The sequence below is a fragment of the Silene latifolia genome, chromosome 2 (genome assembly GCF_048544455.1).
Source record: "Silene latifolia isolate original U9 population chromosome 2, ASM4854445v1, whole genome shotgun sequence".
Taxonomy (NCBI): domain Eukaryota; kingdom Viridiplantae; phylum Streptophyta; class Magnoliopsida; order Caryophyllales; family Caryophyllaceae; genus Silene; species Silene latifolia.
The window spans coordinates 171862952-171881411 of NC_133527.1; positions in this window are offsets into that span (position 1 = coordinate 171862952).

Here is an 18460-nt window from a genome sequence, read left to right on the forward strand (position 1 = left end):
TCAAATACGATCACCAAAACAAGACCGAGAAGTGGATTGCGAACGAGCATACGAAGACGTTTCCAGTGTGGTTTAGGAATATTGTCTTACGATTATCGATCAAACTGGTGATGACATCTCTCCTAGGTTACTACGTCTTGGTTTAGGTCCAAATGCCAGGGTCACCTTTTACAACAGTTTTGCCATTAATGGATATAATTTTTACACCCGCGAGCAAGATGAGGTGAGCACAATGCAAAATAGTGGTGTGAGTTCTGAATTTGAGGCAATGCACTTTGCTACTTCAAAAGATAAAAAGCCTATTTGGGGAAAATGCCTTTATTATGGTGTTATTCAAGAAATATTGGTACTAGATTACATTGATTTCACAATGCCTTTGTTTCGATGTAATTGGGTTGATAACAACATCCATTGTGTCCGAAAGGATAAGATGGGATTTACGTTGGTCAATATGGGTAAGGTTGGCAATAATAAGGATGATCCTTTCATAATGGCATCCCAAGCTAAACAAGTGTTCTATGTCACCGATCCTATGGATAAGAAGTGGTGTTGTTGTCTTGTCTATAAGGAAAAGAAGGAGTAGTCCATCCGATAATGATGATGATGATCAGGATGTCGTTTTTGAGGGAATGGATCAGTCTACCACTGTATCTTATTTCGACGATGTTGACACTGATCATGAGGACACCTAAAGCATCTATATGCGCGATGACCATGGTGAAGGTATTTGGGTTAACGAAGAAACTATGACATCCAAGAAACGTCCCCGATCCTGAGATAGTTCATCGGGACACAAAGTATGCATGCATCTTTGGTGTAAGTTGTCTTATTTTCTTGATCTTATTATTAGATGTGGATCTTTGGTGTTGAAATTGCTGAATAATGTTGCAAAGTATGTATTGTTACAGTTTGGTGTAATGGAATTACTGATAATTTTTTAAAAAAAGAGGTTCAACAATAACAACGGTTATATTTAAATTACCCGTTGTTAATACTTTCAACAACGGGTGTAGTACCTCTACCCGTTGTCAATTATTTTTTTGACATATTTCATTTTGGCGCAAATTTGGTGAAAATATATTACAACGGGTATATTTTAACCGTTGTAATAAACTTTTGACAACGGTTTACTTTTATTGACCCGTTGTTATTAACATATAACAACGGTTCTTCTTTGAGCACCCGTTGTCAATAGTTTGTCTTAATAAAAAACTAATATAGAAACCCATACAACATGCCATACACACAACATTATTATTAGTTCAACCGTTGGTATCCTGAGTTAATTCTTCTCTCTTCCTCGCTTTTTACATTCTCGTCGCCGGCCGTCGCCTTGATTTAAAGCCGATTCCGTTGCCTTCCCTTATCATCCTGCTCGTTCTCTTTATCATCATCATCAACAGGTATGTTCACTTTAATTTTGTGTTTCGTCATTAGGGTTTTAAGACGATCATCTTGTTTCTTTTTCATGCATCTGTTTGTTTTTCGTCTTCTTTGTTATCTTTATCATCCCGCATCATCTACTTTACTCCTTTTATCAGGGTTTAGGATTTTAGAAGCTCAATCTGTTGTTTTAAATTTTCATTCCTATTAGGGTTTAGGGTTTTAGATAATGCTCTGCATGTACGTTGTTAAGTTGTTCATTTCCAGCTATATCATTCATATTTGGGTTTTAGGATTATCATGGGTGAAAAACGTAAAAGAAGTCAAAAGAATAATGAGCCTGGTGATAATAAGCCTGGTGAGAGGGGTGCTACGAAGTGCAAGAAAGTCCTTGCAGCTATAGCCGCTAAACAGCCGTTCCAAATAACATGGAGTGAGATGGGTTTCCCTACTGGTCCAAATGCGGGTCTTTTCTCCAGTTGGATTGGTGCTTGCACAAGACAGTTTGTGCCTATCCATTTAGATGATGTTAGAACTTTGAATCCAAAATTGGCGGAGTTATACTTGGCTCGTGTAAAGGAAGGCTTTATTATACCCGATAAAAGCCATGATGAGTATTTAATGCATAAGGCCGCGGATGTCCACAGCGGTGGAAGTGTGGCGTTGCTAGGGATTGGTTGTATGTGGACAAGGCAACGGGGAGATGCGTAAGAGCCCACCGGAAAACAAGTGTCCCACCATCAAAGCAGGAAGAATGGGATCTTTTCAAAAAGATGAGAACTGCGAGAAGTTTCGAGTTAAATATCCTCGCCTTTTAACGATTTACCTATCATTTTTTTAATTAATGAGTCCTTTATATAATCTTTTTATTATCTCATCTACTTGCGCTTTTATATAATTATTTGAAGGCCGTTAGCAAAAGAAATCGTGCTAACATTTCATGCAAGAAGGGGAAATTCTATGGTTCTCGAGGCGGATTCTGAGAAAGATAGAAGAGGACCTCGTAAGTAGCATGCATTATTGCCCTGTGAGACTTTATTTTTTAATCACACTTGGACTTGCATTGATACACATTTACGTGTATAAATGTTACCATGTTAATGTGTAGGTGGCAAAGGGAGTGAAAGAGGTGGATCGGCATGTAACTTATAAACATGGGCACACGCCTAAAGGATCCCGGTCGTCGCATGACAAATATGATGAGGAAGTTTTGGCCAACATAGTAAGCATTATTTTATTAAGACGAGTTCATTACTAACTTTATTATTTTAGTCACAAATATAATTTGAAGTTTATTTAATATATTATAGGATAACGTATTGAAAGAGGTAGAAGAAAGGAAATTCACTCCCAGTGGTCGTAATGACGTTCTTGCTAGAGCGATTGGCCGACCCGAACATCCAGGTCGTTTGAGGGGCGTCCCGTTACAGGTTGGAGTAACGAAATATTATGGGAAAACTGCCCAGATAAAGAAGAAAAGGAAGACTAAGTCTGAGAACGCTGACATGGTAACATTTATTCTATTATTTTCATTTAAGTTCAATTCACATGTTATTGTTGGGATAAAAATTGCAGACACATTACATTCTTGGCAAGCGACTTGATTAATGGCATCCGTACTACTAAAGGTGAATCTGGAGGTAAGCTTTCCGAAGAAGAAGTGAAGATGATGGAGGATGTCATTTCTAAAGGGGTAATAATAAGGTACAACAGATTGGTCAAGAGGCCGCTACTACCTTGGCAATACATGAGAAGGAAGTATCGGTCAACGAGATTCAGAAAGATCAGGTACCTAATAATGCTTCTGAAGTTGTAACAACTAAAGCCGATCAGGTACCTAATACTTCCTTATTTTTTTTTGTTTTTTTTTTGGGGTAAGATCAGGGGGTGTGTTCACTGCCAACTTCTGACATGGTGACATTGAATTGGTTAATTTTATTAGGTAAATAATGGGTCTGAAAAGGAGATGCAACTTGATGAGAAGGCGGTGATGGAAAACAAAGATACATCCCCTTCAAGTCAGTTCCTGTTTTCGTAAGGTATGCATGAAGTGTTTAATTAGTTAAATTTATATGAATACTGAAGTTTGTGCAAAAATCGGCCTGAGACAGAAAGCGTTTTTGCAAAATCTTTTGAATTTTGAAGCGTTTTTGCAAAGATATAATAATGTATGTGTATATTCTTTAGGCCGTAAACAAGAGGCCGATTATTCTTGCTTGACCCTAATAGAATCGAAAAGCCACATGTGCGTGTTGGCCGGGGTCTCGTAGAAAACAAATCTGCAGCGGAAAGCGTAGTTCATGGCGAAAAACTTTTGCCGAATCATAGAATAGTAGAGATAACTACGGTCAATCCAGGCCATGAAAACTTTCAAATTTCTGTCCCGATTCGTGACGACATTACCATTACGGGAGATGCGCTTGGAAGTTTCATCCAATGGCCTGATACTCACATCTACTTGGCGAAGATATCTCCGCCGCCTGAGCAGCGGAAAGCCGTTGGGGTTAGAAGAAATACCTTTATATATATATATATATATGTTACATTTTTAATTGTTGAATGTTTTTATATGTTAAATTTATATGTTATTTTTTTTTGTAGGGAACAAAAAAGGCGGCTTTGGCGGATAAGCCTAAGTCCACAGACATGCCAACGACCTCGACTTCACAACAACTTGATGAGGTATGTATTTAATTAACTTCTCCATTTTTTTAAAAATTAACCTCGCTCCCTTTATTTATATTTTGTCTGTATTTATAAAAAGCATGGTAATTTTGTGTAGGGGACAAAATCAAAGACTCATTCTTTCCGGACCGAAAGTTAGGACTTTAAACTCCACACAATATAAAGGGAAGGATTACATGCAAAAAGTAAGAACGGTGACGATGATGAGACTGCATGAGGAGGCTGGCCATCGCATAGCCACCGAGCAAGTGATAGTTATTCCGCTCGAGGAGGATATTCTAGGGGCTGAGCGCCAAGCGCTTATATCATGGGATCTGCTAGCCGTATGGGCTGGCCTAGACCAGATTGATATATCACACATATTTGTTTGGATGAAGTAAGTTTCTTAATAAATAATTTCATAGTCTAATATTCTAACTACTAGATAGTGTTTTAAATACCGGAATTAATACCGTAATAATGTAGGATATTGAAATTGAGAGTGATCCCCGAGAAGAATATTCCATCTGATCTATACGGATTCCTGTGCCCCTATGTTTTATCTTTATTTATTCCGGATTTCTCGTTCGAACAACGGGTAGATTATATTGCTCAGCAATTGGCGACAACCAAGAAGCTGATTTTTGGCGCTTATAATGAAAAAGGGTAATAAACAAATTAATATTACGTTTCCCCCTACAATTGCATTTTCATACCTAATATATGTACTTGTTAATAATGATGATGTCTCTTGATGTAGGACTCATTGGGTGCTAGCAGTCATCATGCCGACAAGGAATAAAGTTTTCTGGTTGGACTCTTTACATCATCAACCAAGCGAGACTTTTAAGCACTTGATTAATATGTAAGTTTATAATACTGATTTATTTATAATAACATTTTCATTTTTTATTTATAGAAAAAAGTTCTTTCATATTTTTGCCCCTAAAAAAATTAGTTTCTGCCTCCTTTTTTATTTTTTAAAAAAAGGGCCTTTAAGAAGAAAAGAGCAAACGAAAGAGGATCAACCCACGGAAGATTCGATGTTGGCCCCGATTTTATTACGATAACAGGGGTACGTGCTCAAATACAATAACATTAAGTGCAAAATCTGTGTTTAATACTAATACAATACCTAAAGTTCAAGATTCTGATATGAGCCTTCTCTCTCTGCTTTTTTTATGTAATAATAGGCCCCTCGCCTTGACCCGGATAGCATACAATGTGGATACTACGCTTGTCGGTTCATGTTGGAGATTATTAGGCGAAGATATCTCGTTATTCCAGACAAGGTTAGTAATAATTTAAACATGTGTTTATTACTTTTTTTAAATTAGAGCTAATGTTGTCTTGCTAACGCTATATATACCATGATGTTGCTAATGTTGTCTTGCTAGCTTGCTGCTATATATACCATAATGTCTTCTCTTTGTTTTTTCCATAAAGTATGCAATCAACCCGTCACAACAGATTGAGCGGTACTCAAGTGTAGATATAGACGAGGTAAGAGACATGTGGGGCAACTACGTCTTAGAATATATTTAGAAATGCATGATACTCAGAGTTTAGATCAACTTATTAGTAAATTTTTTGTTGAAGTTAGGGAATGATTAGTTCATGTAAATTCAACTCCTTGTAAGTATATATATATATATATATATATATATATATATATATATATATATATATATATATATATATATATATATATATATATATATATATATGATGATCATTCTTTGTTGTGGTTGAATTGAATCTATTGAGTTCGATGAACCCAATTTGTGATTTATGTTGGTCTTTGGTATATGGTCTTGGCGACATATGCGAGGTTTTTGAATGGCATGAAACAAATTTATTTTTTCAAAACATTAGGAGTTTGTAATAAAAACGGTTACTAAAAAAAACCGTTGTGAATACCTTTCACAACGGTTAATAAAAATAACACCGTTGTGAATGACATTCACAAATACCCGCGCATAATATTCAACAACGGGTATTAAACAAAGAACCGTTGTTACAAAAAATTTCAACAACGGGTATGTACCATAAACCCGTTGTCAAAAGACTTCATAATTTTGGAGGGAAAGTTACAACAACGGTTATACATACGACAACCGTTGTTATATTATTCCCTCCAAAATTTTGAAACACTTTCCACAACGGAGAACACCCAACAACAACGGCTTTTAACCGTGGTGAATACTTTAGACAACGGTTTCACTAAATAAGCAAACCGTTGTAAATACCTTCTACAACGGCCGATTTAACAACGTCCGCTTTTTTATTTTACAACGGTTTTTACCCGTTGTTATAGGCTGTATCTGTAGTAGTGAGGCTTGCCCGTCACTCGGTTTCTTCTTACTCACCTAGTTTGCTTTCTCGAGTCACAATGGAAAATTCACAATTGCGACAGCAAATCGGTAGGATGGAGGGAGAGATGATGACCCAAAAGTACAAAGGAGATAGCATGGAGGCGTTCTTGTTCGAGAAGTATGGATGGACTCCCCCTCCCCCTCTACATGCTCAGTTGGCCCGCCTCCATTTCGGTAGAGACGATTTCACGGATGACGGTCATCCATTTGGTAGTCAGCACATTACCCCGATTAGGTAAACTCTTAGTTTCTTAAGTAAAAATCAAATCTTGAACCTTGGTAGATTTGATGAAGTTTATGTAAACCACTAACTTAATTATGTTAGATTTTATTTATAAAAGACAACCTTTAACTTTATGATTCGGTGTTGGTGTTAGTTAAAACGTATTGTTGATTGGTTCCCACTTTGCGGCCGACTTGACATAGATTCCCGTTTTGCGGTCGACGGGGTTGTGTTGTATATTGCAGGTTTTACTGAAACAATGCTACGTGCATTGTGGCCAGCAGCAAACCTGCTGGTTTTTTTAAAAATGTTGTTTCTGTAACACCCCCATACTCCAAGTGCCTTACCAGGACCACTCAGGTATAAGGATGCTACCATCTCGGTTACCCGAGGCATGATAATCATAAGACAATGAAGAAACATACTTTATTAAATAAGTTTAAGTGATCACATTACAAAACCAACTGTAAGCAAAATACAACTGTTCTCAAACTATAAACCAACTGAAAAGGAACTGTTCTAATAAACACAGCGGAAGATTAAAGACTCTGATATGTGATGACTCCATCCCCAGCTAGATCCCACGCGTATCCAAGATATACCGCTAAGCAATCGCTCACCACCCCGAATGGATCACCACAGTTTTTAAAACATTTAAACGGGTCGATACTAATCACACAACTTATATATATATCAACAATAAGATAAACAGACAGCTTAACCGTCACACATACACACAACTACTCCAATCCCATCAATCCCAATCACCGATCGTCCACTTTGGACCACCCGCGGTGGGGGACCGCAGTCGTTCCCACCTAAGCCCCGCTCATCATACCGAGCGATAACCCTGTCCCATTAATGTGCACATCCCCTTCCGTGGCGGGTTCCACGAAGGGCGAAACTAGGCGTGAAGTCACTCCCGCAAGTGACCCCACTCAGCCGAGGAACGCATCTCGAGAACCATCAACAGCAATCACAACCACAAACACAAGACAATCATCATATCAAACAACCAAATACAACACATCACCAATATCCCATTATGGGACTAATACCGAGTAGGAAATCCTACCTGGAAAGCACAACACGCAGACGGTATCTACAAATTTGTATCAAAACGGCTCCTCTACGAATTCTCCTCCTATCATACAACACATAGAGACTACACATCACAAACTACACACCAAAACCCCCAATTCCTAAATTAGGGTTTCACCAATCTTAACAAAACATTATAGAAATTATATTAAAAGCTTACCCTCGACGCAAGGAATCCAACGACACGAACTACGATACGAACCGACCGATCGAACTCCGGAATTGTCAAGAACGCGATTAGGAAGAAGAACTAGTTGCTTTCTCTCTTAAACAGGTTTTAGGTTTTGTAAAAAGTGATTTAAAACAATGACGATTATGTTTAAATACCTTAATCGCATAATTAACAAAACCCGAGAAAAACTCCCCGTAAACCCGGACACTCGATCGAGTACCCAAGGCACTCGATCGAGTACCCCCTTACTCGATCGAGTACCCCAGCTACTCGATCGAGTACCCAACAGGTCAGAAACTATTTTATTTCGCTACATACCCTTACTCGACAGAGTAAGGCCTACTCGATAGAGTACCCCAAGACTTATAAATACGGAGTATTACAGTCTTCCCTCCTTAAAAAGAACTTCGTCCCCGAAGTTCAACCCATACATAGAAACAACCATACTGACTCGACCAAGACACACAACAACTTAGCTAAGAACTCAAGAACTCGACCGAACATAGAACATGAACTCTTAACACCCACTCCACCAACTATGTTCACTTCCACAACATGACTCACGATATCGTACCTACCACATATATATCCCTCACGACACCAACTCCATACATAACCAACTACCATCCTCTAACGCTGCTAGCTCCATAATATCATCCACTATCAAATCCAATACCAAGACACTCATAGACATCAAACGGAATGTTACATTCTACCTCCCTTAAAAGGAACTTCGTCCTCGAAGTTTACTCAGACTCCTAACATCATCCTTCAACTGTCAACACTATATAAAATATTCCCACACTCTGAAGCATCACACTACTACAAGCACGGCCATGGCCTTTTATAAGTATTGTCCACAAAACAAATCCCTCCTTTACGCTACGCTAACACTCTACTTCCAATTATATTACCGCATGCACCACCATGAAACTCTCTTTTATTGCATCCTACTCCTCTTAAGACAAATGTTACGTCCTCGTAACTCACTAATACTAAACCCTTAGCTATATTATCTCATTATCCTCATCACCACCATATGTCAAAGATAACTGCCTATAACCTCATTTCCATAATCACTCCTATTTCTCAAGGCTCTCTTACTTCAACAGTTCTCATACTTCAAATCAATCTGCACACCCCTAACCTATACCATAAGGCTCGTAGCAAAATCACCATACTAACTCTCCATTATCACTGCAAACCAACATACCTCGCTATGTAAAGCACTTATCTTCCAGAAGCATAACTCCCGATCCACACTCGTTACTTATACTCACACTAGATCCTCAAGTTCTTTCCTTCATTACCGCAAAACTCAGACATAACTTAATATGACACTAATTCCCCCAACACCCTACACTCACTGTCCCAACAAAAGGTTATGAACTACCTGCCGCTTTCAGATCATTACAACACATGTTCCACGAATCATTTTCCATTACCATGTCTACTAAAGCCTTATCTAGAACAAGATCAAAATTACTGTAACAACCTCTCACAACCGTGTCCCATCAATAGAACATCACTATACCATGACAACAACGAAAACATATTCAACTCTATTTCATATCATACTCTACCTCATTCTTAACTTAACCTGGTAAAGAAAACATCAATAAGCAAGACAACTGTCTACATGTTCAACCAAAACTCACAAAGAACAACAGCAAACAAAACAACAATCTATGTATAACTGGTATGCACTTTCGAAAACTCGTATCATAATCATCCCGCCTACTCGACCACAACCGGTGACGGCATCGCAACACCGCCACCAACAGCCACACCGTAGTGCGAAAATACCCGCATCACAACACTAAATATCGAGCCCGGATCACCACCCGAGGCACCACAACCACATTGATAGACATCACAACTACATACAATTCCATAAATACTGACTTGGAAATAACCTTTCGGACAAGAAAACTTACTCAAATCCACTTCACTCAATCACAACGCAACATATTATATGAATAAACAGATAAGCATCTCATGAACATCATCTCTACCATTTCACGGAATACACATGTGTTATTAATACACATAAAATTATAACTAGCCATGTCAAATTAATCAAATTATTACCTTTTTGGATATCATTCAATTAAACTACCGTGTCCAACATATATATTCGTAACATTCATAAAAACGACTTTATAATTATCACACCATACCACTTCTTGTGAGGTCGGAACCTCACACAAACATTTACACATATCATAGACCCGTAATCACAACCAACTAGTCAATCCTGACCACGTAAGTTACCACTCAACAAAGGTTACCTGTTGTCCGAGCTTAACTCGCATGCCCCTCATCACATTCTTCCATTCGCATCACCAAAGACCTTTCGCCATACATAACCATACGGCTAACACTCATTATGAGAAACCACCTCCTAAGACTATGTCTTATACTTCCTGACAACCATACTTTTATCAATTCAGTCTTTACAAAATTAGCCTCTTTAGAATTGCCACTTTTCTAATATACCCTTACCCTTAACCACTAGTCAAAGACCATAACACTACCTTTGTCCAGGACATCAAACCTCTTCACTCATCTCTAAACATCATGATTTCTTTTCTATCTTTGGTTAACATCCCAAACAACGAACATCGAATCCATGAACAAAATTACCTCAACATTCTTCCCAATATTTTCCTTAATTGAATCATCATCCATTTCTCCACCAAAATCTCATATCATGTAGATATTCTACTAACTTCTTACTTTCCTTAATTTCTCGAAACTCATTATTAAACATGTTGTCCTGAAGCTCCCATATAACCATTAACTAACATCCTCATGATAATATCACACATTTCGATGATTCCTTACCTTTATATCACATAACTCAGGTGAATATTTTCCTCGACTTACTTTTATCCTTCTTTTCTCTTTACACTCAATAATACCAATTAATAGTTCAACTCCTTATTCCTTCTAGCTAACTCTTTAGAAATCCATTTACCCTTTCGTTGCTCCAAAACTCAAATTCCATTACTTTCTACCGACATCATCCCACTCTTTCTTACCATGGATCTTCTCTTATTATGCTATCACTCACACTTGCCACTAATCTATCCATAGAATCAACGTTTAATGTTCAAACAATTGCATCTCCCTTTTTACATCTCTAGAAATCATAATTCATTTAATACCGTTAATTACCCAAGGAAATCACACGGTAGTTTCGTCTCTCGATAACACAAATTTCCAAACTCGGTCACTACCTGCAAATCCACATCGCGACATGTCCCATTAAGTTCGCTATATACCACTATTTCCAAACGACCTTTCATTACATATGTTCTTACTCAACACTATTTCTAGCCATCTCCCTCCATAATTTATTATACATCTCGGGTTGCTACTATCCACATCCTTTCTTTCAATCTTTTCATTCTCACGTTCCTTAAACTTACATCATGCCTTGCCCACATTCACTTACATTTTCATTACTCAACATACAATCATGTCACTCATCTCGTCTCACACAACATGCTCTATGCCTCAATTAAGTCTTACTAATCCCAACACATATAAATCATGTCCTCCCCACCGAACTCATACTCATCATAGGTGCCACTCTTTACACCACAAAATTGGGTAACTTACGCGTCAAGACCAACATACATGTAAAACAATGCATAAAGAAGCAAAATAACGCCTTTGAATTAAACATAATATGCAACGAAGTCAAAAGATAAACATATGACCCAAAATAGGGGTCACTAGATCGAGTACAGGCCACTCGATCGAGTAAGGGACTTACTCGATCGAGTAGGTGAAGATCAGAAGCACGTAAAACAAATCACCAGGGCTACTCGATCGAGTAGCTAAGGTACTCGATCGAGTGCCCCCTTACTCGATCGAGTACCAAGGATACTCGATCGAGTACCCCAATTCTCAGCACTGTCCAGTTTTCGTAAAACAGCCATAACTCACTCATTTCTTGGTCGTTTTGGGTGTGTGACCTATCGTTAGAATCGTAAAAGAACAAGCTATCACCTCCAATTGGAATCACATTAAAATCATTTACGCATCTCAAGTTATAACAGTTTAAAGACAACTTTGCTGTAATCAAACGACATAATTATTTGATTTTTACTTCCAAACAACTTAAACAACAACCAAGTTAAACGAAAACAACCCAATACTCATGAAACCAGTAGCCCCAATCACATATTATTATTTTCGAAAACAAAGCAACAACATTCAACATGCACTACCCACATGCTTTTATTCTATAGCCTTTCGTAAGACAAATCATACTCATACATTACAAATCCTATTCCATGTTACTAACATAACAACACTATAAAATAACTTCCATTATATAACCACGCTTAATCCGGAACCATGTTATCATACCACGATGATTCATCTTTTTCCACTAATTCATCCATCATACCACATATTTACCCACCATATACGTTCAACATATTCACCCAGCACATGTTAAATTCATACTCCTAACCTTCTGTACTTTTACTCAACACGACAACAACAACATGTATACTTACACATCGCTTTATATATATATATAGACAAAACACTTTTCCTTACGTAATTATAACATGTCAAATTACATGTATCAATAATTATACTTTCATGCTTTACAATCAACCAACATACAATTCACGTCATTATCATCTTTCATCCATCAATTCATACAACATACTACTACATAAATACACACAGCACACAATAAGCACATAACGATCCCGACACATATCCCATGGTGACCGGTTCAAAATTGTAGGGCGAGTTCGCGACTTTAGGACGTCTCCCAAGTCTTTGCATTAGCTCCTACAACCTTTACCCCGGGTTCATTTTAATTGACTCCCTATATTCATTGGATTTATTGGTTACAGGTTTCAGGATCGTCGCTCTGATACCATTTGTAACACCCCCATACTCCAAGTGCCTTACCAGGACCACTCAGGTATAAGGATGCTACCATCTCGGTTACCCGAGTCATGATAATCATAAGACAATGAAGAAACATACTTTATTAAATAAGTTTAAGTGATCACATTACAAAACCAACTGTAAGCAAAATACAACTGTTCTCAAACTATAAACCAACTGAAAAGGAACTGTTCTAATAAACACAGCGGAAGATTAAAGACTCTGATATGTGATGACTCCATCCCCAGCTAGATCCCACGCGTATCCAAGATATACCTGCCAAGCAACTGCTCACCACCCCCGAATGGATCACCACAGTTTTTAAAACATTTAAACGGGGTCAGTACTAATCACACAACTTATATATATATCAACAGTAAGATACACAGACAGCTTAACCGTCACACATACACACAACTACTCCAATCCCATCAATCCCAATCACCGACTGTCCACTGGACCAGCCCTGCCAGTGGGGGACCGCAGTCGTTCCCACCTAAGCCCCGCTCATCATACCGAGCGATAACCCTGTCCCATTAATGTGCACATCCCCTTCCGTGGCGGGTTCCACGAAGGGCGAAACTAGGGCGTGAAGTCACTCCCGCAAGTGACCCCACTCAGCCGAGAACGCATCTCGAGAACCATCAACAGCAATCACAACCACAAACACAGTACAATCATTATATCAAACAACCAAATACAACACATCACCAATATCCCATTATGGGACTAATACTGAGTAGGGAATCCTACCTGGAAAGCACAACACGCAGACGGTATCTACAGCTGTATCAAAATGGCTCCTCTACGAATTCTCCTCCTATCATACAGCACATAGAGACTACACATCACAAACTACACACCAAAACCCCCAATTCCTAAATTAGGGTTTCACCAATCTTAACAAAACATTATAGAAATTATATTAAAAGCTTACCCTCGACGCAAGGAATCCAACGACACGAACTACGATACGAACTGACCGACTGAACTCCGGGAATTGTCAAGAACGCGATTAGGAAGAAGAACTAGTTGCTTTCTCTCTTAAACAGGTTTTAGGTTTTGTAAAAAGTGATTTAAAACAATGACGATTATGTTTAAATACCTTAATCGCATAATTAACAAAACCCGAGAAAAACTCCCCGTAAACCCGGACACTCGATCGAGTACCCAAGGCACTCGATCGAGTACCCCCTTACTCGATCGAGTACCCCAGCTACTCGATCGAGTACCCAACAGGTCAGAAACTATTTTATTTCGCTACATACCCTTACTCGACAGAGTAAGGCCTACTCGATAGAGTACCCCAAGACTTATAAATACGGAGTATTACAGTTTCAGTATGTGACGGATTAGCCGTCACAAATCCGTCACAAGTATCAAAAATTTGCAACGGATATTCCGTCACAAAATTCAATTTTGCAACGGATAGTCCGTCACAAAATTCAATTTTGCAACGGATATTCCGTCACAAAAAATCAATTTTGCAACGGACATTCCGTCACAAAAATCAATTTGCAACGGTTTACACGTGTCACTGTTGATAAACTATGTGACGGATTAGCCGTCACAAATCCGTCCCAGGTGTATTTGTTACGGATTATCCGTCACAAACCCGCTTTTTGTGACCATATATAGTGACGACGGTTTGTGACGGATAATCCGTCACAAACCCGCTTTTTGTGACGGGAAATGTTATATAGTGACGGATTCGTCCGTCACTTTACCGTGTTATCCTTGTAGTGCACGAAACTCAAAGTTATACTAGCTCCAACCATAACCTTGAGCCATAAATCTCAGGGTACGTAAGTTCCAGCTATAACCTTATCTCGTACTTCAATGTTATAGTAGATTCAGCTATAACCTGGATTCATATTTCCAAGGTTATACCTGTTTCAGCCATAACTAGAGTAACTACCCAAAGTTGTATTAACTTTAGCTATAACTTTGGAGAGAACTCTTGGCCGCCTATCATGCAGCCATTAGGGTTCACTCATAAACTCTAACTACGCTCATGACACACATAATAAACAAATAAACAACATATGATATATAATTAATACATTAAAACATATACAAACATGCGAAAACATAATTTAACATGATCATAAACAATCCAACACGTACCAAACATACAAGACAATCATTAAATCATATTAATTACATCAATTGGCATAAATACAATTAAAAGAAAACACCTAATTACCTTATTAAGCAAATTAAACCCTAGAGATCGTCTTCAACGATATAAACGTCTTCTCCAGGTCCAGTCTCCACGCCTTTATTGGAATCATCCACGTGCCAAAGATAACAAATCTAATAAATATACTAACTACATATATATAAACTATAAAAACTATAAAACTATGCGAAAATATAAAACTTACGAAGAAGATAGATAGATCTAAGAAGTAGGATCGATCTAAGCACGAAGAACGATGAAGAACGAAGAAGAAAGGGAGGATGGCACAAAACCCTAGGCGAGAAACGCGCGGCACAAGGGAGGAAAGAGGCACACGAAAACCCTAAAAGAGGGGTAGGGCGTGCGGCACCAAGAGAGAGAGAGAAGAAGGAAGAGATTAGGTTTTGAGTTTTGAGAATTATGAGATAAGAAAAGTAAGGGTTTGGTTTCCCCTTATATTTATAGAGAAGCTCATGGGTTTATTTCAAGTCTCGGCCCAAAAACACCCATCCTTTCCCACATCACCCGTGAAACCCAAGGAGGAGAGGGTCTTCACAGAAATTCGAGCCCAACGAGCCGAATACGCAAAAGACGGATATTTTCCCGAAAATAAAATATAAAATATGGGAAAATAAAATTAAAGAATTATATTATGGAAATTAGGGGTGTTACAAAGCCACTCGCGCAAGTGACTCCACTCAGCCAGGGATGCACCCCGAAGAACACAGACAGATAAACAATAACCATAACACCAAAATCAACAGCCGTCTGAATCAATCAACAATATACAATCACAACCGTCTGAATCAATCAACAATCATTAACTACAGCACAATCACCACACATATCATGTAACTAATACTGAGTAGGGAAAACCCTACCTGGAATGCAACACAAACAGCAGACGATCTAGCAGCTGTCTCAAAACCTCTCTTCTACGAATCCTCCTCCTATTCACATAATCATACAATTACTACTAACACCACAAATCATAAAAACCACAATTCCCAAAATTAGGGTTTAAACAAAGTCAAGCAAATACTATAAAAATGGTACGTGGATCTTACCCTTGACGCAAGGATCACTATGATGCAAAGAACAACGAAATCCGACCTCTCTAGCTCCGGGATTTTTCAATAAAGCGGAAGAACAAAGCAACGTACTTGAGAACTCTCTTAAGTAGTGAATTAGGTTTTAGCAAAACTGTTTTAGGAAGATGACGAACTTATAATATATAAATCCGCTTTATTAACAAAACCCGTCAATTAACACCCGTAACCCGACTTACTCGATCGAGTAAGTCTCGTACTCGATCGAGTGCCAAGGCTACTCGATCGAGTACCCTACAAGCAGAACATTGTTTAGTAAATCAAAACACCCTTACTCGACAGAGTAAGGCCCACTCGATAGAGTACCCTGAGACTCATAAAACCGTAGTATTACAATAATTCACAATATTAACAATGTTTAGGATTTCAAAATTTCTAAGACCCGTCAATCTATTTACTTAGGGTATGAATTATTTAGATTGAATGTGATGGGCCTCTATATAAACACTTATTATAAATTAAAAAAAAAAAAAAAAAGATTAGCTCCACTCTTTAAATAAGAGTGTTTATTTTCGCATTATGCTTATACTTTAAATACACTTTTTCCAATATTACTGAAAACGAATACTTTGAAAACACAATTAATATTATCTACAGTAAAAAATAAGTTAGTCTTCATAAAGGAGAATAAATCCAATTGAATTGAGTCATCATCTTGTAACCACTAACTAGTACCTTATTTGAAATAGACCTTACCTAACCCCATATGTTTAACCTGCCCAATATGGCCCGACTTAAATCAGTTTGAGCTAGACTCAACTCAAATAACCTATATGCGCATGCCTAAATGAACATATGCGTGTGACTCTAACAGCCCAACTTAAGTTGAACCCTATAATTTTCTTTGAAATAGCCTTATCTCCAAGGGTTCAGTTGGAATTCGGAAGGTTAGTTGATGTGCCTGGGATTGAAAATGTAAGCCTTTTGTTTTCTAGATTTGTTAGGACTATGTTTAGTTGATAATGCCAAGTTATTGTTCATTTAATTGTGTGCCTTTTTAAGTTTTGTATTGTAGATGTGAAATTCTCAATCTTTACGCCAAGAATGCCCACAATACAAACCATTATGGTTTCTGATTCAGAAAAGAAAAAAAAAAAAAAAAAAAAAAAAGAGAAATTTTCGAAAATGTCAACAATTGTTAATCTTGTAGCAAAAGACTTTTGTTTTTAAAGGATGTCTTATTTAAATGAGCAAATAGAGTTTATTTTCAAATTGATTTAAAGGTTAATCTTGTCAAAAATCACATTTTCAAAAATGGATCTTTTACCTTTTCTATTTTTGGTAAGATTTATGTTTTGCATAAAAAAATTAAACAGCTGGTCTAAGTCTCACACTCTAAATATGATTGTTCTCAAAGGATTTTACGATAACTACCTTTCACCACATTGTCACTTGGATAAAAAAGTGAAGAAGTGTTTTTGGTTCCCTCGTTTACACACTTCATCTCCACTTTTGCGCTTCTCTATCTATAAATACCTCCCTCTCTTCTCATTCAATGACAAGACTTTTATGAGCATTTATTGATAAAGATCTTTGAAAATCATTTGTGCATTTAAAACATTGTCTTTGAAAGTGTTTGCAAAATCATTTTTCTGTTTTAAAGTCTTTATTCGTTTTAAAGCTAAATATCTCCTTAAATCAGTTTGATATACTGTGGTATCTGAACTTGTTCTATTATCTCGTGTTCAAGTCTATTAAGTTGATCTCATATTCCTTAACTGAATAATTGAGATCCATACTCTTTAAACCTGTGAGATAAGAACAAAAACTCTTGAAGGGGAGCGTCTTTAAGATTAAGTGCAACAAGAGTAGGTTAGTGTGTTATTTTCATTGTAAGGGGTTTAGTAGTTTGAGCAAATTTCTAAACAAGCAATAAAATAACACTAGGTCTAGCCCTTTAAATATATAGTTGGCCGAACCAACTGAAAAACATTGTCTTGTTTGTACATTTAATTTTACATTCATTTGCCTCATTTATTTCGTATTGTGCACTTGTGTCCGTGCAACAGTTATCTGTTTCTATTGTGAACTTAAAAGTTAAAACAATTAAGTTTCTCAGGTCTTCAACTTAAGAAGCATTCACTTGAGTTGTCAACAACCAAGTTGAAAGAATTTTTTTTAAAAGGTACACTTAGTTCACCTTCTTCCCTCCCTTAGGTGTTATCGAACTTAACTCTTCCGGGTTCTACTCTAATGAGTTGATATCTAATGTTTAGAGTTTATTAAATGTTGTAATATTATGCACTCAAGTGGATGCCAACGACATAATTGAAGGACATTCTTCTTATCTATGAGCGACCCAACAAATTCTGGATCGATTTAATTTGG